The sequence below is a fragment of the Sus scrofa genome, chromosome 6 (assembly GCF_000003025.6).
Source record: "Sus scrofa isolate TJ Tabasco breed Duroc chromosome 6, Sscrofa11.1, whole genome shotgun sequence".
In the NCBI taxonomy this organism is placed as follows: domain Eukaryota; kingdom Metazoa; phylum Chordata; class Mammalia; order Artiodactyla; family Suidae; genus Sus; species Sus scrofa.
This window is the reverse complement of record NC_010448.4, coordinates 150,329,070-150,342,469: the sequence shown is the minus strand read 5'-3', so window position 1 is coordinate 150,342,469 and position 13,400 is coordinate 150,329,070. Positions and strand designations below refer to the sequence as shown.

Below are 13,400 nucleotides of genomic sequence, written 5' to 3'. Positions count from 1 at the left end.
TTTCATCCAGTGTTCTTTTTAGGGATGTATTTTTTTTATATTTTGGATCAATTGATGTGTTTATGTCTCTAGGAATCTTGATTGCTGAGACAGGGGAAGCTGTTCTGTATAAAAAATGACTCATCCACACAGCAAATGACCCAAAGAACAACAGGTTCTCCTGCTTTCTTCACACTTAAGTGCTGTCTACGACTAAAAAAGTAATCTCTATTTTAAATCATATTTAACATTGGGCTTCTTTAAGGCTGGGACTGTGCCAAATTAGTCCTAGAGGCTCAAAAGGGATGTTAAATGTGTTTCTTTGGAGTTCCTGTTCTGACTCAGAGGAAACAAGCCCAACTAGTATGCATGAGGATGCAGGTTCGATCCCTGGGCTCGCTTGGTGGGTTAAGGTCCAGTGTTGCCATGAGCCTTGGTGTAGGTCACACATGCAGCTCAGATCCTGTATTGCTATGGCTATGGCATAGGCCTGCAGCTGCAGCTCTCATTTGACCCCTAGCCTGGGAACTTCCATATGCCACGGGTACAGCCCTAAAAAGCAAAATAAATAAATAAATTAATTAATTTTTTAAAAGTGTTTCTTTATTCATAGTAAAAGATGCTTAAACTCATCCAAGGGCTGGAGCATTAGGAGAGAAGTGATTTTAGAGAATGCTCCCTCCTTATGTGTCCTGACATTTGATACCTTATTATTTACTATTTATGGAACTTTCACTGTGTACCATGTACTATGCTGTGTTCTACATTCATTTTCTGTAGGTGACAGTATTTTTCTTTTACATGTGAGGGAACTGAAGGCTTAGCAATGTTAACTAACCAAAGGCCACTCCACGGTGTGTCCTAGACTGGAGATTGATCTCATTCAATCTGACTTTTAACCCTTTGCTCATAATCTGCCTTTCTGTTTTGTGGCCTAGAACTTCCAGGGTTAGACTGCAAGTTCTGGAAAGAAATCTGGACTTTTTCCCTTCTGTGTTTCAAACTGTCTTACAAATCTCAAAGAATTAATCATTTAGGAGGGTCCCTGTGATTTTATGACAGCACAAAGTTGTTCATTTTATTTCAGGGAGTTTGAAAAATCATCCATTTATCTTCCTTCAACTTTTAGAAAGTATCTATCAGGACTGGCTTAGAATCCATATCCTAGAAAATGAACTGATTCTTTCAGTCTGCAGGAAAATTATAATGGGCCACGCTTATGCAAACCCTATGTCAGTCATCAAGAATAGTGGGACTAGCAGATTATGACTGCTGTTCTTGAACAAGATGTTCCAGGGTTACACTGTTCCCTTTCCAAAAGATAAACTGCATATTTGCACCGAAGGGGAATGGGTAACATCAACAAATTTCAAATTCACACTCCTTCCTTCGTTTAAAAATACCATTAACTTGTTCTCTTTGGCACCATTTCTCCATGGATGTTAGGGAAATGCCTTTTAAAGCAAAAGGGTTTTGTAAGTAGGGGCCCCCGATTTCATCCACAAAGGAAATGGTGAAAAGAGTGAGAACATTCCCTTGCTTGCTGGGAGAGGCTGGCATCCCACAGAGGCTCACTTGTAGGCTGCAGGCAAAAGCCATCCATCATCCACCGCCCCCTCTTCCCAAGAAGGCACCGCCAGTGATGGGGCTCCAAGTGCCAAGAAAATGAATGAGCCCCACCCTGAGGCAGAGGACCTGAGGCCTGGGGGATACTTTTTAGGTATTGTAAATGGCCTAGGATAAAGTATTGCTAAGCATGTGTCTAACTTGGGGAAGTTAAACCTCACCAAGCCTTAGTTTACTCCTCCGAAGAATGGGAGTCATTGGGACGTTATGAGGAAACAAATGGGCAATAAAGTAGAAACATATAGTGGAGTTTGAGGCACATAGTTGGTGCTTAGTAAGTTCATTCATTCATTCAGAAAATATTTGCCAAATACCACTATGTCCAAGGCATTGGAGATATAACAGTGAACACAATGCAAATGCCTGCCTTCATGGAGACTCATTCATGGGTAGGTGGGGGAAAGGGAGTTAGATAATACATAAATTAGCGAATTGTAGTAAATCATATGAAATTGCTGGGTTTGAGGGGGAAAAAAAATTCAAATGGCACAACCTAAAATATTCATCTTTGTCCCATTATAAAGTACAGTTGACCCTTGAAAAATGCATTGCTTGGGGGTTCCGACCTTCTGCGCAGTGGAAAATCCACGAATAACACATAGTTATAATGCCCTCTGGGTTCAGGGTTCCTTTACATCCATGGATTCAACCAACCTTAGATTGCGTATTGTGCAGTACTATAGTATTTACTGTTGAAAAAAATCTGTGTATCAGTGGACCCACATGGTTCAAACCCATGCAGTTCAAGGGCTGACCGTATTGATAGTAGTTCCTCATCGCTAGTCATCGTTTGATTGTTTCTGTTTTGAGATTGGTGTGAGCTCCTCTGTATTGCTTCACCATTCCAGGGTTGTTGCTGGATGTGCCTTGTCAGAGGACAGTCTGTGATCCTTATGGGCCTTGGCTTTTGTTATTTTATGTCAGTTGGAAGCAGTAGGTTCTAAACCTCTAAAGATTGCATTGCTTGCCTCCTGTGGGAGCCTGCATTTCATTAAGCACTGCTGGCCCCTACAGGAGAGACGAGGAGGAGAAAAACACAGGCCTTGCTCTTAAGTGGCTTACCCTCGAGCTATCAGTGAGAATAACAGAATTTGTGTCTGGAAAATTAGACCAGGCAGAAGTGTACTAGAGAGAGGGGGAAAGATATGTTATGAGAGTTCAAAAGTGGAAGGAAAACTGTCTCATTCAGGAATTAGAGAAGGTGTCTTGGATCATGGCCTTTAAGGTGAACCTTTAAAGATGGGAAGGCAATTGACTGCTGAAGTTGGTATAAATCGGAGACGGTTCACCAGGTGAATCAAAATGTGGATTATGGAGTAACGAGTAAGGGCTGGGCTTTTGTACAGTGGGCAATAAGGTTGAACAGTAGAACCATTCACAGAACTGTACACTATGAATTATAGATTAGTGTATTCATCTTTTTATGCTTGGTACTCAATAAATGTCTCATTAACTGCATGGACACATACATGCCCAAAGTGCTACCCATGAGAAACCGTACCCCAAAGAGCTATTAAATTGCTTCTCCAAGATTACCTGTTTTCAGAGCAGGACTAAGGCTTGAGTTGACATATATTCCAATGCTTATTTCCACTATTCAGTTATGGTTGGCTTTGGTCCATATCTCAGTAGTCTCCAGATCGACAGCCAAGGAGTTCAGAATAATGTAGGTAGGTATTAGATTTCCCTAAAATATTTTTTAAAGGAAAAATAACTTTTAAACAACTGATCAGATGATGGTTTGTGAAGCATAGATTTCAATTGTGAGAGACTGGAGGCAGGGAAGTGTCTGGAATCTATTTCAGATGTCTAGGTGAGAGCCCATTAAGCCTTTTGAAAGGAACTTAAAAAAAAAAAAACCCTATTTACATAGAGCTTTGCAATTTGCGGGACAATCTCAACTATATCTCATTAGCTTAATTTTTTAATATCTAAATTTTTCTAACATGATATTAGTGTGTTCATAATTTTATTCAATTTTATCCCCCAAATAGCCCTATGTAAAAAAGTAGGACAGGAGTTATTTATCCCTGACTTACAGATGTGACTTTAAGCTGCTTTAGTGAAAGATCGCAAAACAAGAAATTAAAAGAGATGGGCCTCAAAAGAGAAGGGTCCTTTGTCTCCCTGGTATCTCCCTAGACATAGAAGATCACGAACCCCTACAAATGATTATTTTAATCTTTTGGTATGTTTTTGTCATTTGGGGGATATCTGTGTTAACATAATATACTCTTTTGAGGCCCTGTAACTAAATTATTAAGAGTGCAAAGATTAGAGCCTTTCTACTTAGATTCAAATTCTGGTTCCACCATTTACTAGCAATATAACCTTAGGCAAATGGCTTAACCTCTCTATGCCTCAGTTTCTGCATCTGTAAAATAGGAGAAAGAAACAAAGAGTTAATGTAAAAGAAAGGAGTTGATAAAGGACTAGGAGTTCCCACTGTGGGTTAAAACCCAACTAGTATCCATGAGGATGCAACCTCTGGCCTTGCTCAGTGAGTTAAGTAAGGATCCACAGTTGCCATGAACTGCAGCATGGGTGACAGATGTGGCTCAGATCTGGTGTTGCTGTGGCAGTGGCATAGGCCATAGCTCTCATTTGACCTCTAGCCTGAGAACTTCCATATGCCGTGGGTGCAGCCCTAAAAAAGGGGAAAAAATACTATGTAGAACCATACCAGAATACACTGGAGTCAGTGTACAAAGGGGACTCGTTGATGCTGATGGTGTTATGCTGATTAAAGCATTAAGGGTTAGCCAGGAGGGCTGTACTGAAGGAAGCATTTGATGTAACTTAGAAAACTGAAGTGAATTTTTAACCCCCAAACTGCAATTGCTGATAATAATAGACAGCATCTAGTGAATGCCTATGTGTCAGGTGTTCTTCTAAGATCATTCACATAACAATCCTATGAAGTTAGTACTGGTATTACCCAAATTTAGAGATGAGGAGATCGAGGTACTGAAATGTTAAGTAAGCACATGGTAAAACCAGGATCCAGGCCTGTGCCCTTTGGGACTAGAGGCTGCCCTATAACCCCTGTGTAGTACTGCTCTCGGAGGCAGACAAAACAAGGACAGCAAGAAAGTTATGCTGGGGTTTGAAGTTGGTGATTTTCTTTCCCTTTTGTCCACATCTTGAACTTCGACATAGAAAGTTACACGTAGAAACAGATAGTTACTGAAATTTGCCTTTCACACTGGTAAATGAAGTTATATAGACCTCCAAACAGATGTTTCATAAAATGAAGGAAACTAAAACTTTTCAAGAAGCTAAGCTATGTCCGGCACTTTCATACTGGTTATCTGATTTAACCCCATGGTGAACACGTTATTGGCCCTACTTAACTGATAAGACGCTGAGGCTAAAAGATGGCAAATCTCTTCCAGGATCTCCCAGCTGGTGGGTTGTACCACTGGGACCCAAACCCCATTCTCTTTGCCTCTAATCACCATCTTCACTTCACTGTGTAGTTCGCATAGACAGCCTTTCTTGGAATATCAGAAATATCACTGTGTGATCTGTTTGTTCAAACAACAAATATTGAGTATCTCTTGCATGTCAGACAGTGTGAGGTACAGAGGATTCAGTGATGAGCAAAACTTAGCAGTGCTTAAAAGGCTTGAGATGGTCAAGGACAGGTGTTCACATCACCTTGCGGTCTTTAGAAGCTCAGGAGTTAGGCCAGAAGGAAGGAGCAAGAGAAGGAAAAGAAGAGGCAGTAGTGTATATTCTTCTTATAAATACTAACCTCTGTTCTTGCTACCACTTTTGGATCTCTATCCCTGTCTAATTCTGTAGTTTTCTGCTTTGACGTAAAACCAGTTTACATTTTCTTTTCTTATCTGTCTCTTTCTCTATGTTGTTATAGATACTAATAGCCTATAAAATAATTTCAAAGCAACTAGCTTACAACAAAACCACATAAGACACATAACACATAGTGTTATTAATAATAGCCCCCAAATGGAAACAACCTAAATGTCTGCCAACTGATGAATGCATAAATAAAATATGGTATATCCATACAATGGAAATAATATTTAGCAATGAAAGATAAAGACTGATACATGATGCTACAACCACATATTGTATAGAAGAAGTAAAATCTATGGAAACAGAAAGTAAATTAGTAGTTGCCTATGGCTGGGGAATAAGGAGGAACCTAAGAGGTACAAGTTTTTTTCAGAGGTTATGAAATGCTCTAAACTCAAATTGTGATGACACTTTTACAACTCTGAATGGCAAAACCATTGTATTGCCTACTTTAGAGGGGTGCATTTATGCTATGTTAATTATATCTCAGTAAAGATGTTTTTAAAAATTACAAGAGGAAGAAGAAAGAAGGAACGATAGAATATAGATAATCCACAAACCGAAATAAAATCAGAAATTTGATTCTAGGTAACCTCCAGACTGGAAATTCTGTGATTCTGTTAAATAAATATAATATGATCCATGCAAAGAATTTTAAATGTCTAGTCTATCTTTTGGAAAATTTTGCAAGTGTTTAGTAATTTGCACCCCGGTAGAAAAAACCCCACTTGTCCATCTGAATGAAAGCCTGACTTCATCTTACAGATTCTTGCATTCTGCCTGTTGCTACCTTCTCTGCTGGTTCCTGGGAAGATGCTACTGAAGATAAATAGTCTCTCTCCTTGCGTCTCATAGTCTGTGTGGGAGAGGGACATCATGTCGTGTCACAAATAGATTGAAATCTCAACTTGGATCAAAGCTGAGAACTAGAGGCTCTTGGTACTAAGAGAGCATATAATAGGGGGATTTAACCTTATCAGGGAGGGCTCTTGGGGTGGGGGGTAGAAATTAAACTGAAAACTGAAGGAGAAGCCGGTGCTACCTGACATTGGGACAAAAAGAAACAAAGGAGGGAGCTAGGCAACTTAAGAGCCTCAGGGAGTCTGGGAAACTGAAACTCAGAAAGTTCACGGTTGCCAGAACTGATGAGATGGGAACGACACTGGAGTGGTTGACAGGAGCCAGGCCATGCTGATTAGATGGTCTGTATGCTAACAGCAGGGGGAAGCCACAGAGGGCTTTAGTAGGAGGTGACTCTAAACTGTAGCTGTAATGTAGCCATCAGGCTGGACAGGGGCCAGAGTGAATGCTGACGGACTGCTGTGGCAATGGCAATGGCAGCCTGTGAGAGATGGCGGTGGCAGGATATAGTCTCCCATTTCGTCTTTGCAAAAATCATAATAAAATAAATGGCAAGGTAATATATGTGTTTACCAAGTAAGAGCCACAGAGAGTTGCCAGTCAAAGAATATACCTCTCTTGCTCTCAGTACGCAAACCTGCTGCCGCATGTATGCTTTAAGCTTTCCTCTGCATGCAGATTTAGAGCTATTAAAATGGCGCTTTCTACACCATCTGGGTCTTGAGAAAAAGCATCATCCCAGAGTTTGGCCCGCAGCCCGTGCTAACCCTGCTAGGAAATGCCCCTGGCAGATGCGCCCAGCGTTCTTTCCCTGTTTTACGACACTGCTTAGCAACAATGCAGTCTGTGTGTCAGGCGATCCCTGTCATGAGAGACGGCCTCAATAACGATTAGATTTTTCAAAATTCCTCAGAATGTCTAGATTTTTTTTCAAACTGTCTGCCGTGTTTGTCTTTACTGTTGTCTTTCATTATGAAATGTAATTTTTGACCCTTAGGATAAGAATAGAAAAATGAGAGTATTCCAGTCAGCTTGATGTGGCATTCAACCTGTAATTTCTTTGTGGAGGTTTTAGAATTTACAGGGTAGCAAGATGCCTGGGAAGCACGAACTGTTTCTGAATTAACTATCATTAACCTGAATAGGCTGTGACAGGAAATTCACGCCACAGTTGATGCATTTCAAGAGTCCCCACCAGCCAGCATAGCAATATCTTAGAACACTTTTTACTCTCTACCTTGAGACGCTCGATCTGCACAAAATTTCCAAACATACTTATTGAAAAATCAGTGTTGAGTGTTATAAATAATACCTATATCTTCAAATGCCTGCTAGCACTTGCTTTCTCAGATGAAAAAGGCTGTCAGATATCAATCATGGGCTCTGCAGTCTGAACGAACATGAACTTCCCCTTTGCCCTCACTAGCTCTGACCTAGAAAGTGAATTCTCTTACTCGTTTTCACTTTTCCTCCAAAAATGGGGGAGGAGGAAGCCTGCCTATTTTTTTGTGGGGATCAAGTGTGATTTTATATGTGAAATTCTTAATGGTGATCAGCATGCCGTAAGGGCCCAGTAAATGCAGCTGTTGTTAACACCGGATTTTGTCTATGTAAGATCCAGGTGTGCCAGAAAGCTCGTTATTTAGTATGCATTCCCCAAGAACCTGAGGTGTGTCAACTCCAGGAATGTAAAGATAAAAAAGACATCTCTCATCCGGAGTTTACCATTTGAGGTCTAATTCAAAGGTTACAAACTGGTTGTCAGAAGATTTTTACATTAAAAATCCTAGTTTCTATTTTCTACTGAAAATGGACCAGCATTCTAGGCTGTCTGTTTCCCCAGTTACACTCTTCTAGTTTATTTCGGTCCCTACCTTTCCACCATTCTCTAACCCCAGCCTGCTTCCCCATCACCCACCTGAGTGATGTACCTGAGTCCCCACGTCATCCACATCACCTCTGGGTACCTGAGGCTGTATCCCTGGTCTACTAGCTGTGGCCATGTGGATGGAGTGGTAGAAGGTGAAGGCCAGGAAATAGACGGGAGCTAGGTGGTAGAGGGCCTTGTGGGCCAGAAGGAAAGTCTTTATACCAGCAGAAGCCTTTGGAATGGTTTTTACAGGGGGATTATAATGATGAGATTAGCCTATTGAAAAGACCCTTCTGAGCTCCCTGTGAAGAATCTGATAAAAAATCAAAACTGAAGTCTGGGAGTTAGAGAGCTGTTAGAGTAACTGAGATGAAAGTTGATCTAAACTAGGGATCTGTCAGTGAGTGCAAGATGTTCAGTAAATACAGGAGTTAAAATTGATAGGACTTGATGGTTGTGTGAATGTCAAAGCTGGAGGTGAAGTGGGGTGAGGCAAGGACTCTCAGATTTCATCCTGGGCAGGGAACTGGCTGGGTGGCTGATGCCATTCACTGAGAAAAGAGACAGGAGGAAAAGCAGATTTGTGGGGAAAGATGATTTGTTCTTTCTTGTCTACTGAGTTTTAGGTGTCACTGTAAGATAGGCAATTGTTATTTAATGGCTACTCATTATGTTCCTGTCACTGTAGTAGGCACCTTAAAAGGTTATCTCATTTACCCCGACAAAAACAGTAGTTAATAGTAGTAGTAATAATACCATCTAGGAGTTCCCGTTGTGGCGCTGTGGTTAACGAATCCGACTAGGAACCATGAGGTTGTGGCTTCGATCCCTGGCCTTGTTCAGTGGGTTAAGGGTCCGGCGTTGCCGTGAGCTGTGGTGTAGGTCGCAGACGCGGCTCGGATCCTGCGTTGCTGTGGCTCTGGCGTAGGCTGGCAGTTACAGCTCCGATTAGACCCCTAGCCTGGGAACCTCCATATGCCACGGGTGCAGCCCTTTCTAGGCAAAAAGACAAAAAAAAAAAAAAAAAAAAAAAATACCATCTACCATTTATTGAGCACTTATTATTTGTTGGGAACTGAACACAGTGTATTATCTCCATCCTCTCCATAATGAAGCATTATTATCTCCATTTTGCATCTGAGGTACCTGAGTATTTCACAAGTTAATTCACTTGCTCAAAAACCTAGAGGCAGTAAGTACCACAGTAAGGATTCAAAACCTTATGGTTGTGCCTCACGTGCCTGACTCATGCCATCCTGCCTCTCCAAGAGATATTCGGTATTAAACCATAAAGAAGCTGAAGTTCAGAGAGGCCTAATTTGTCACAGAGCATGTAATCTATATGAGCCACTGGCAGACTTCAGAGTCCAAGCTTTCTTCTGTGTCCAGATAATTCTGAAGTGTTATTAATTAGACCCATGTGGATCCATGACAGTTTTCATGAGTCTGTGGGAAATGTGAAAAATAATAACCACATGGAGAGTTCTTCATAAAGCTAAATTTATTCAATTTAAAGAACTGTCCTTTAATTTGCAATTTTTAAAAACATGTTTCCCTTTTTTGGCCACATCTGCAGCATATGGAAGTTCCAGAGCCAGGGATTGAATCCAAGCCACATCTGCCACCTCTGTCACAGCTACAGCAACACTGGATCCTTAATCCCCTGTAACAGGCCGGGGATCAAACTGGCAACACCAGAGGCAGGCGGGATCATTAACCCACGGCACCACAGCGGGAACTCCAAAGGACTGTCCTTCAATTTAAAACTGTGTCACACCTAATTTTTTAGTGTTCATGGCTCTTCCTACCTGACATTATGGTGGTAACATACAGTGGTTAGTTGTGGGAGAGATGACTTTAATAGGTTGGACCCTCAGAAATCGGTGCTATTTGACCCTTTCTTGACCCATAAAGTAGCAAATTCATATGCTCCAACCTAATACTTCTTTGGTCTCAATTACTTGGGGAAAAAGAAAAGGTAACTCTATATCCTCAAAGTTCTTTGGAAAAATTTCTGGTCTGTGAAATCCCAGCATCTAAGAAAAATCTACTTTGCTTCATGTTGTGTTCCTGGAATTGAGAGTGCTTTACAAATGATTAGATGAAAGCAGGCAAGGAGAGAGGTTAACACAAGCTAGCTGTGGTTTTAAACCTGGATATGCAGGAAGTTGATATTATCACTAATTAAAAAAAAAGAATATGAGAAAAAGTGGATGTGTGAGAAGATAATGAATAAGGTATAACATACCATGTGGTTGCTGACACAGGTTCAATTTATCAATTTTGACTGCTGTGCTTGATTAAAAGTTATTCCTAAGTGTTTTTAAAGTGCTGTCATCCAAATTTGGGGTGGGGGGACTTTAAAATGTGTTTCTGATGATTATAAGTTCTTGTTAGGTCTTATATCCAGGCTAGAATTTTCAGGTGTAATATCCTACTCATTTTAAAAGCAAAGTTCTGAGCTGCGTGCTTAAAATCCGTTTTTATCCCCAGTTTGCTCTCCATCAAGAAGTGCAGGATTTCTAGTTTGGCTGTGGAAGCCAGGGCCACATGTGAATCTTATTTTCTGTTTTAGATCTGATATGAGAACGGCATCTGTAGCAGGAGTGTAGGCATCCGCTATAGGGAGCAGGAGAGAATGTGTCTCAGTCAGCACTGGCCTCTCTCTTGTGACAGTATGCAAATTGCCAATGGCAGAATTCAGGTGCATTCAGATAGGGGATATTTTTCACAGCTCATTGTACTTTATGTCTTGTATTTCTGAAAAGCACTTGAGATTTGCCTACATGATAAATTTCCCTTTCCTGGTCATAAAAGACGGATCTACAGTCAAGCCTTCCTCCTTATGGAAGTCAGGAGAGACAAGCTTTTGGCATTTTCTTTCATTCTCTTCCCCTCTGCATTGAAATGACAATAATATAGAGATGTGAGGGTAGCCAGTAAAGTAACCTCATGAACTCCAAGACAGTAAAAATATTAGGTATACATTTTTAACACAAATTCACATCTTGGGTGTCTGCTAGCTTTCTTTTACTCCCAACCAACTTCATGGCCTGCTATGGAGACTTGTTATTCAACGTGGAATTTCATCTTGCCTGGAAGGAAATGATTACTTATCAGATGTTTCTAAATTGAGAAAGTAATCTTACAATCATAATTGTTTAGCATGCACGAAGGGTCCAGAGAAGCCCTTAGACGTGGCAGCTCAGAGCCCTGAATTCATACTCTTTTACCTGTGTCTGGTGCCCTATCATCTGAATCCCAGAGCTTCTTAGAGATGTAGTGATGTCCTTTTTTTTTTTTTTTTTTGAGGGAGGGAGATTACTCCTACATATCTATATGTTTTGTTTGCTCATTTATTTAATGTAGTGATGTTCTTTGAGTTTGTAAAGTTTTTACTTCTCTGAGGAACCCTTTTTTACTGAATCTAATTTTAAGGTTCTAAACCCTATGTTAATTATGGTCTCCTTCAAAGAAAGTGGAAATTAAGCCTGTTATGTCCCCAGCACTGTGCGACCCCACAGGGCATATCACAGTGAACAGGACACATCGGTCTTACCTTCAGAGAGCTTTCAGAGCTTCCAAGAATAATGGCAGTTAACGCTGTACCTGACTTGTAAATCTGTTGCATACATTGACATCTAAAATGTGTAACCTACCTGGCTGGGTACCTTGGCGTCAGTGCTCCGCAAGTTCTAGCGGATGTTATTATTATGGTCATCTTGGACTGGCTCCATCCCTTGGCCCCAAAAGTTTAAGGATCTTCTGTATAACACATGGGACAGTGTGGTGGACCGGATGCTTTTCAGAGCTCTGCTTTCCTCCTTTCACATTTTTCAGGACGAGATAAAAGAAAGAGAAGGGAACTGACGCCTCTTGGGCACCTGCTGTCTGCCACATGCCTTCACCCATATACCCCATATATCGTTCAGTTGTAATTCGACATTTCCGTAATTATTTCTGTAATATGTCTTCAATGTTAAGTTCCATTCATCTTTTCTCAGAGCACAGAGCAGATGCTCAATGATCGTGTGTTGAACTCAACTTTGATCCCACCTCTTCATTCAGGTAGTTCTTACTCTTGCAAAAAACGAAGTTTTCCAAGTCCTACTCCTGCTAATAAGTGGTATAACCAATGTAAGCCCAGATTTTTCTGGCTGCTATCCCAGCACCCTCTCTTTTATTTACAAGGGTCAATGATGAGGACAAATTCTACCAAATTAATAGTACCTCTACATCATATGCAAAGTGGGTTTAGTTGGGAGAGGCAGCTCCACTTTGCTGGTTAATCCGGGTTTAAACAAAGCCAGGATGGCGGACCTCTGCAGTATCATTTTCAAATAGAGGCATTTGATCCTAAAGCCATTTGATCCCCACTGTAAAGAACAACACCCATGGCTTCCATTTATAAGGCAGGGGTTTTTGAACTTTATTCTGAAAATTGAGCCCTATTTATTGACCTTCCCATGTCTTTCTTCTCTCTTTTCAACTGTGAATCTTTAAAGTAGAGGCCACAGGTCACCTTCCTTTCGTGGCTGGCTGTGACATCCACCCAGGTGCATTTAAGATTTAAGTTCTCGAACTTTGATTCATTCAGCACTAGCCTTTTATCAAGTGCATATTCTATTCTACCACATGTTTAAGAAACCAGTAGGACAAAATCAATGACGTTATTATATGGAAGGCAAACACATAAGACTTAAATTTACGTAATGTTGCAAAAATTGTGGTGAAATAATTGGTCATGCTGTGGAAGGAACATCACCCAGGGGCTCAGGGAGGAATTAAAGGGTGAGGTAATTTTAAAATTAATTTTAGGAGTTCCCATTGTGGCTCAGTGGTAATGAATCCAACTAGTATTCATGAGGATGTGGGTTCGATCCCAGGCCTTGCTCAGTGGGTTAAGGATCTGGCATTGCCATGAGCTGTGGTCACAGATGCAGCTTGGATCTGGCATTGCTGTAGCTGTGGTGACGAGCAGCTACAGTTCCATTGTTGTGTGACCAGCAGCTATAGCTCTGATTCAGCCCCTAGCCTGGGAACTTCCATGTGCCACAGGCACAGCTCTAAAAAAATAAAAAATAAAAATTTATTTTATGTCACATAATCTGTTTAGGAGTAAAGTTAAAAAAAAAAAAAAAAACAGGAATGAGGGAGAGGAGTTCTAGAATCTTCCTCCCATATGGGAGAAATAAGAGATAATCTAAATGGGAGATAGTTCTGGTCCTAAAACATAAGTTAC

General features: G+C 40.8%; 1 protein-coding gene across 5 annotated transcripts in view; it reads left to right on the top strand.

Moving 5' to 3' along the window:
• PATJ (PATJ, crumbs cell polarity complex component) overlaps positions 1 to 13,400 on the top strand; it is a 356,852-nt gene that overhangs the window by 263,096 nt on the left and 80,356 nt on the right. The window lies entirely within an intron of this gene.